The following is a 9,238-nucleotide window of genomic DNA, read 5'->3' as shown; positions in this document are numbered from 1 at the left end:
ACTTCTTTGCCTCCATTTTCCTAAGTAGGGACCAGATTAGCACCCCCACTGGGCCCTCCTCAGGTCCCAGGAGAGGCACACATAAGCCAAGGGTCAGTGAGGATCTAATCAGGGAGCTTCTGGAGGGACTGGATGTATTTAAATCAGCTGGTCTGGACGATCTCCACCCCAGAGTGCTGAGGGAATTAGCTGAGGTCATTGCGGGACCCCTGGCATGGCTCTACGAGCACTCGTGGTGCTCTGCTGTGGTGCCAGAGGACTGGAAAAGGGCCAATGTGGTTCCCATCTCCAAACAAGGGAGGAAGGAGGACCCGGGGAACTATAGGTCAGTTAGTCTTACCTCGATCCTGGGTAATCTTTTTGAGAGAATTATTCTGGCACATGTCCATAAGGGGCCAGCAGGGGAGATTATGCTTAGGGGCAACCAACACGGGTTCATTAGTGGCAGGTCCTGTCAGACCATCCTGGTGACCTTCTACAACCAGGTTTCTGTGAATGCTGCACTCTTCTGCTCATGCAAGTGAATCAGCAAACAAGCTATAGTTTCTCAATAAATGGTTATCCACTGAGTCGTTGTAGTCCAGGATGGAAGAGGTTTTTTCTAATTAGCTGAGCTGCCACCCCACCTCTGGTCAGCTTGATTCCTGTATATGCACTCCTTTTACAAATTAAATCCCTTGGGCCTTGTCACACCACTTTTATTTGATTTGTCCTTCTTGTGGACCCAATCCTTTGTTCAGGAACTGCTAAATTGAAAGGTTGGCCCTTCGGGACACACTCTTTTAACCAACTACCAAATGAGAGGAACTGCAGAACATATTGATTCTTTGAACTGTAATAAGTAGGACCCAATGGTATTTGTCTAAGAGTTCTGAAGGAATTTAAAAATGAAGTCTTGAACTACTCACAAAAATACATAATCTATTATGAAAATTGTGGCAGATGTTGTAGTGGGGGCCTGTGGTCAGAAGGATAGATTTTCATTCTTCTCTAAGGTCTGTTTATTTAGCCATGTTGCCTTTTATTTCTGAGAGCCTGTGTATTTGATTTAATTTGCTAAGGTGCCCAGAGGGCTTTTGGGAATGTGTGGCCATAAATTAAATTATATTCTGATTATAGTTTTGCAAAACAACAGGAAAAATCTGGTTGTGTCTGAAATTAAAAATGATTGTGAATTGGTTTACTTGCCTATATAACAAGTTTGCCTGTATTATTATTTATGTACTAATTTGTCCTGGCCCCTCCAGCAACTCAGATTCTGATCTCCAAAATACAGAGTGAGTAAGCCCTTTACAGAGTCATTCAGATCTAATGACTTGTACTGGACAAAAATAATTTCTAATTTGCTAAAATGTCTTCTGCTTTGGACTCCATTCATCCATTGTGTTTCCAAATCCCATTTGTAATTTACAATATTATTATGCTTATGGAACAGATTAGGTAGCTCAAGGAATTAGTAATAAAATATACAGCCTTTTTGCTGGAGGTTGCTGGCTTATATATGGCTCAGACCAGCAGTGACCAAAAGTTGTTACCATTGAATGGTTTTGGGTGTTATGTATTAAATGGGCAGCACCAAATCCTTATGTCTAGTTCCTGTAAATGGGTGCTCATCCACAATAACAAACATGAATTGATACCATGGTTGGCAATGTAGCATAGGCCAACAACACCCAAATAGTGCTCAAATATGCAAATAGGAGGTAAGCTTCCAATCCCAACAACTCCCAAAGTGGGGTGCTTACTGAGCTTTTTACCTTTGAAAATCTCCCTCAGGATTCATATAGTAGTAGAATAACCTGTTCACACTTTAGGATGGTTCCTTCTGGGTGAGGCTGAATCTTATTGGCATGTCAAAATGGGAAAGGTGATACTGCTGGTTTCTGCATGGAACCTGTTCTGTGATGGAGATCTTCAGTTTTTGAGTTTTATCAGAAATACACTTGCTAGAAGGAAAGAGATATAACTGTGATTTTTTCCAGAGCAAGCTTTTTCATTCTTACAAAAACTCTAAAGGTAGGATGATAAACAAGAACAAAAACCTAATGTGACAGAATCATCAGCATCTCAACTTCATCCTGCTAGGGCTCAAACATGAAAGGTGTTGAGCATTCTGACCTTGATCCAGTAAAGCCCGTGCTTGCACAGCTGTTTAAATTTAAGCACAGAGGCAACCTCATGGCATTTAATGGAACTAATCACGTTCTTAAAGTTAAACACTTGATTAACATCATTGCCGGACAGAATAATCAGTAAGAATGCAGCTCTAAACCCTTATGCCTGTGGCATTGATGTTTGCCTCCTATTTTGTATTCATCCATTATCAATGGAGGAAGACGGATGTGGCTTGATACACAGCAGAATTGCTAGAATAGAGCATCTCCTTCTGAGCTCACTACAAATGAAAGATACCCAGAAGCAAAAGATTATCTTCTAGAAATATGTTTCCGTTCTAAATGGAAGGCTTGAGTTTGTAGCACTTTACCTTTTTGTAAAGGATCCATTGACGTCTTATTTCACATAAATTGTAAAACGTGATAACATTTTTAAAAAGGAGTTAGAGCCCCAAAAGAGGTCACTCTTCCACAACTGGTTTAGAGGGTCTTGTGGTATTGTATCAGAATATACAAAGCAAAAAAGTAGAATGTATTCAAATAAAGTTATATCTTGAATTCTTCCCCTATTCCCAAAAGAACTAAAATTTTGGTTGTAATGACTTTTTAAAAAATCACAGTCCTGATCTTACCACCCTTAATCATGCAGGCTAGGGACTGACATTACACATAAACCGGTTTAAGGGATCAGAAACTGGTTTAAACCTATAACAGAACAGACATTCAGTGCAAATAAAACAGCTTGGAAATGGCTGAAACCAGTTTGAGATAGTATCAAACTTAACTGATTTGGGTCAAACCAGTTTATGGAATGTCTGTCCCAGAGCCCCTCCAGGTTTAAGTTAAACTAGACTCCCCCAGCATCCTGGCATTCTCTCTGGGCTGGGTGGGGCTCTCTGCTCTAGGAAGCTGAGCTGGCCCCTCTCCTCTTCTCCCTCACTGGAGCTTTGGCAGAGACTTGCAGGCACAGAGCAACTGCTTGGCTCCCTCCTGCTCCCTCCCCCTTCACTGCTGCACAGCTCAAGCAGAGATCCCCCCTTCCTCCCTCCCACAGCATGGATGGTACCCGGTATGTGGTATGCTGGCTCAGGGGTTCACAACCTTTTTATGCTGTGGACCAGCAAACTGTGGACTGAAAGTGACCACGGACCAGAAGTGGCCATGGACCAGCAAACTGTGGACCAGCAGTGACCAGCATACTGTGGGCAAGCAGTCAACCTTTTTTAATATTCAATATAAAAATAGTTGGCTGCCAGACCAGAAGTACCAGGCTGCAACCCAGAAGTTGGGAACCCCTGTGCTAGCTAATGCTGAGAGATGTCTGTGTAAGGCAGACAGGACAGTGTCTTTAGGGCTTTTTGGAGCTAATCAACATGTAGCTCCAAATGAACATGTCCCTCCTTGGAATGTTCCCTTCCTTGCAAAACTTTAAGAAGAGCTTGAACTAATGAGAGGGGCTTTGTTTTCTGATGGGGTGTTATATGCTGAAAACAGAGCTGATAAATGCCCTGTTATCAAGGAGTGGGGGAGGATCCTTCCCTAATCAGAGTATCCTGCTGGGCCTGGCCACGCCCCACTTCAGTTCAGTACTATGGAAGGGAAGGGAGAGCTACTCTAGCACCTCCCTCTCCCAGCTTCTAGCCTGAGCCACTGTAGGCATGTTCCTGAATTTGCTCAGTCCAGAGAGGATGCCTGTGCAGTTACAAATTGGTTCAGCCTACCCAGGTTAGACTAACCTGCAAAGATTGAATCAATTCAGGCTTAAGCTTTTTGGATGTTTGTCCCTAGCCACAGAGTCCCAATGAAAGTCATTCATAAAAGGTTTTCAGGATCAGACATATGAACTGGGTTAAACTCCCCAGTTTTTTTTCAAATTGGTATTTTGTTGACTTTGATTTGTGTGGATTCATCTTCCATGAGGTTTGAGTACTACCTAACCCAAAAATGCAAAGGATTCTCAATAAAACCAGCTATCTATCATACAGCATTGAGGTGATAAAAATATGACCCAGGTTCACTTAGTGCTAATTCCCTTTTCTAAACCTAGGTTCTGTTTTAAGTTTGTAATAAAACTGGAAAGCCAAGCAAGCTTTGTTGATTTAGAGTTATAAATACTTTCCTTGGCTACAATCAGTGGCATTACTAGAAGTGGGTGATTGGGGTAACTGCCCTAGGTGCTGAACTGGCAGGGATGGTGAGGAGAAAAAGCAGCAGCTGCTGCTAGCAGCCCACTTGTTTCTGATTGTGAATCAGAAGTCAGCCACTTTGCCCTGGGCAACCGTCTGTGTCCCTACACTGCTGACTCTAATTATAACTCATAGTCCCAATATTAGAAAAGTTAACCAGCATCTCAGCTGTTCACCTGAAGAGACCTTCTAGAAGTCACTCAGCCCTTTTGGCCTTTGGCCACCCTGTTATGGCACAAGTTGCTGTGCTGTACTGGTTCTTCAAAACAAACAAAATTTTCTAAGCTCTAGTCTTAGACCACTGACTTACAAATATAATTCCAAAGTAGAACAAGCTTATTTTCTATGCATTTAAGTTGAGGAAGATACAGTGGCAGTGAAGGAATTAGAAGTTTTACTCACGTAACTCATGCAGAACTGTCAAGACTATGGAAACTTTAAGATTGTGCTGTTTTGGACCAGTTGTTTGGATAATGCTGCATTATGGACAATGCTGGCTTTTTTGATGGCTATGTATATTATCCTTACTCCTTATGTTACTAAATTCATACAAAATTGGAGAAAAATAAATTACATTTCTGAATGCTCTTATATAATATAGCTGTTGTATCCATTGGCACAGATTCACTACTGTACATTCCATTCATCTCTCCTGATTTGAAGCACTGTCAGTAAGAAACAAATGTCAGGGAAAGTTGTCTGTTGACAAAAAATTTAATCACCAGACAGTTGCTAGTTTCTACATGGCAAAAAGATAGGCAACAGGGTTTCCTTAAATGAAATTTAAGGAAGTATCACAGGGCAAGTTATCATCAAATATTTTTTGGAACTTGCTGTTGCTCAATGCTGAGCTTTTATCTCCCGGGAAATAGATTCTATTTTTAACTGGATGGTCTGAATCCATTATCAAATTAATTCTTAAACACAACAAATGGAAAATCCCATATCATATGAATTAAAAACTCTGTTGCTTCACCAGCATACACCCTCTCATTGACTTCCACAGTCACTTTCGTGATTCATGCTAAAGACCAGTTAGCTTGGAGGTATTTTGTTGTTATTGAAATAGCTTTAGTCTAAAATTTGAAGTGAGTTTGTTGATATTCTTGTACATGTGGTGCTAGACTGTGCTATCTGTTTTGTAATTCAGGTCTTTTCTCCTTTAATTTATCTACCTTACAGAAGCTGAAAAGAGAAACCTATGAATAGATAAGATTGGGATTCTTGTTTTTGACTGCAGTTCAAGGAAGGTTATTATTATAGTTTCTTTAGGTACTTTACTCCGTTTTAGATTTGCCATTTGATCATCTCATCCGGAGATATGGTCAGTGGAACTATTTTTATCTAAATTGTGTGCTTCCTTTAATTTTGAGGATAGAAAATTTTCAACAGAGACTAGTGGGTTTGAATCCCCTTTTTCAATCTAATTCCACCAAAATATCTTTGTCTTGATAAAGCCATTCTTTCGATAAAAGTGAGAGATTGCTTTCAGTCCGCTGTTCTAGCTGAGGTTTAAAATAGTTATGGCATGATATCTACTTGGTAAACAGACACAAATGTGAAGATTAGTCTAACAAATAACACCTGAGGTAATAGATCATTGCATTTGCTGTGCTTTATTTACTCTAAGTGTCTTAGTCTTTCCTATTCAGCCTGTGCCCTTATAAAAACATATCTTGTTTCATTCACTTCTCTCTAAATGTTGAAAGCTAAGCAAATGCTGGTGTAAGCAGGCTGGGATGCAAGTAAAGTAGGAAGGGCAGGAAGAGGAAGAGCCTTAGCAGTAGTCCTTATGCTAAAAGTGCATTAATATCATGCATGTAACCTGTCTGGCTTTGGGATGTTATGATGAGGCAGAGGAAGGAATGTAGCTGATTTATATGACCCTTTTCAAAAGCACTTGGAAGGAATACTGACCTCAATGGCTCAATTTAGAAAAAAACATGAAAAAGCAGAACATTCACTGTGGTTATCTTCAAGAGAGGTATGGATGAAGGCACAGGGAGGCATAACTCATCAAAGGACCACATTGCCAGGAAAGGCTATAAAATAATGGGGTTGCTCTTCCATTCAGATATTCTGTTCTTATATTCTTATTCTTATATGGGACAACTCTTCCATTCAGAATATTCAGATATTCTTGCACACATGGCTGAAGATCTATGGGGCTTTTTTGTAGATCCCACAACATGTGTGTGATTTGAAGGACATGGCCATGTGTGACAGGAGTCCTACCTTCGGAGCCCCTCTGGACGTGTGGCTCAGCCCTCCTGCAATGGGCCAACCGCCTGCTTACTCTCCTGCCACACCTTGATCTTACTTGTGATTAATAGATGATTGGAATCAGCGGGAGGCTGCCCATTTTTATGCACCCCAATGACGGGGGGTGCTGTGTTTTCCTCCCCTACACCACAGACAAGCCTCACAGATGGTGCTGGTATGATCTAACTTGGGCCGTGTAATTATGTCTCGGTCCTTCGTTTGCTCTCGGGGCTCCTCGTTGCCCCCTGTTTCTCTGGGGCTTCTCGCTGCCCCCGTAGCTCCGGGGCTCCCTGCTGCCCCCTCTCACTCCAGGGCTTCTCCCTACTGCCCCCCTCTCGCTCTGGGGCTTCTGGGCTGGAGCCAATGTGTCCCCTAACAATGCTGTGCCCTCTCCGGTGCCAGGAGACCCCACGCTACCATGAAGCTCCCATGAGGCCTCCTCCACCCCTAATAGCCTCGCCCGGTCCTCTGGTAAAACAGAAAACACAAAGCCCCCAGGCTACAACATAAAAGCTAGACCATTCTGGTCAAGATGCGAATCTCTCCCTACCAGAGAGAGAGAGAGAGAGAGAGAGAGAGAGAGAGAGCACGCATCAACCACCAGCAGGAACCAGGTGATGTTCCGACTGTCAGAGTTCTCCCCTTTGTTCTGGCTGAGTTCCTCCTCCCTCGGCTGCTGGAGGGGAACTGCCCTCCTGGCCTTGTGCCTGGGCTTAAGAAGGGCTAAGCTCCACCCCTTCCTGGCTCTAGGTTTCCTTGGTTGCTAGGGCAACCAGCACCTGTGCAGTCCTGGTGACTGGCAGCTGCTCCTCCCCCTTCCCGCCACTAAGGGTCTCTCCTGAGCTGTTTCTGCTCTGTCACAGGGCACCTGAGAGCTCTGCGACACCATGACTCTGTTAACTCTCAAAGAACAGCTCCCTCTATTTCATACTGTGCTGTGGCACTAAAGTCACTGAGTAGTCTGAATATATTTTCCCTTTCCATAGTGGTCTTTTTTCCATAAGAGGTTTTCTAATGGCTCTGGATGTAAGCCATCAGATAATCTCAGTTGTTAGAACTGTACGATCTGTGAGAAAAGTATCAAGGTTCACAATGTTTTTTAATTAGATATAATATTGGATATTGTAATAATATCCAAGGATAACCACCAAACAAAGCTCTCAAGGTACAAGAAATTGCATATACAAAAATACTAACACAACTGTTATTGTTAGAAAGAAAAATGAATCTTCTTAAAGAAATTAACTAAAACTTTGTTATGCTCCTTCTAGATTTGATTAAATCAATCTCACATTTCATACAATCTCACTAGGTCATACACTGAAGAAACAAGTTCTGATTTTGGCTACTCCTACATCCCCACTTTACATGTCAGCACTTTGGGGCTTCAGAACAATTCATAGCTGTCCAAGTAAGGATGCTTAAAATTAGAACCATTCTAAGGTTGGTGCCAGAGGTGGTTCTGCTGCTGGTAGGGGGCAAAATTTAGGAAACCCACACACTGGAGGGTTCATTCCTTGTAAGCTGTTGAGCCAAATTCTCTGCACACTATCACTCTTGTGAAAATTTGGCTAAGAAAAGACAGCTGATGAATCCATTGCTATGCAGAGGTTCAGGCAGTTCTAACATAGTCTCCTACTAGCAATGGCTGAATGGCAATTCTGCCACTCCACAGCACAAGAAGGGGAGTTCCTCCCTTCCTAGCTCTTTTTGAAGAGTTAATCAAGAAATAACCTGTCTGCTCCAGGTATCTACTGTGGTAAGATTTAAGGATACACACATTTTGGTAAGAGTCCACTGCTCTGGTTTCCTCTTGTCCTTCAATCACAGAGGGTGTGTCCACACATGCAAGCATGTGCACTTGCAGCACCTCAATTAGAAGTGGTGCAAATTTGAGCCGGGGCTTTTTGCCTCAGCGCATGTGCTCAGACATGCACTTTGTTGTGGAGCAAATTGTGCCACTTGGGGCAAAATAACCTTGCCTGGCTCCTCCTGGATCTTCAGCCGGGGGGGAACTAGAGCCCAGGGTTAGCACCTGTGCTGTCCCCAGCAGTATAAAAAGCTGCCTTGACCTGGTCCCAGCAGTATAAAAGCCACCCTGGCAAGTAGCTATGGGCTACTAGCTCTCAGGAACTTCTGGGACCCAGCTAATTGGTACCTGTGGACACTACCCCTTGTGTCAGCTAGACTGGTGAAGCAGCCCTGAGAGTTTCCTGCACCCTCTACCCACTGCAGCAGTCTGGCAGTGAGGGCTTCTGCCTGGCTGTGAGGCCAGCTGCCAGTAGACTGTGGTTGCAGGGTTGGCCTCTGTGTAGCACTACTGCCATTTGTGCCCCTGCCCAGCCATGTGGGCAGCTATCACCCGGATGATGATCCAGGTGTGGTGGCCTGCTTTGAACTGTCAAAGCATGTCTTCCTGGCCCCATTTGGCTAAGAGGTCAGCCACAGCCAGATGGGTCCAGGGTGCCGGCTCTGAGCAGGCAGGGTCCTGCCACTGGCCTCCCTAGCAGGAATTCTGGTGTTCCATATTGGAAAACTGAAAAATCCCTGATAAAAAAAAAATCCCAAAATCACTCTCTAAAATATCCCCAAATCCATGTTTCTCCACAAGTAAAGCAAAAGACCACTATAAAGAGAGAGAGAGAGTGAGAGAGAGACAGTGATCAGTTGGACAAT

This window comes from Crocodylus porosus, unplaced genomic scaffold, assembly GCF_001723895.1.
Source record: "Crocodylus porosus isolate Cpor-Errol unplaced genomic scaffold, CroPor_comp1, whole genome shotgun sequence".
Taxonomy (NCBI): domain Eukaryota; kingdom Metazoa; phylum Chordata; order Crocodylia; family Crocodylidae; genus Crocodylus; species Crocodylus porosus.
The sequence above is the reverse complement of the archived record's forward strand: the minus strand, read 5'-3'. Positions refer to the sequence as shown.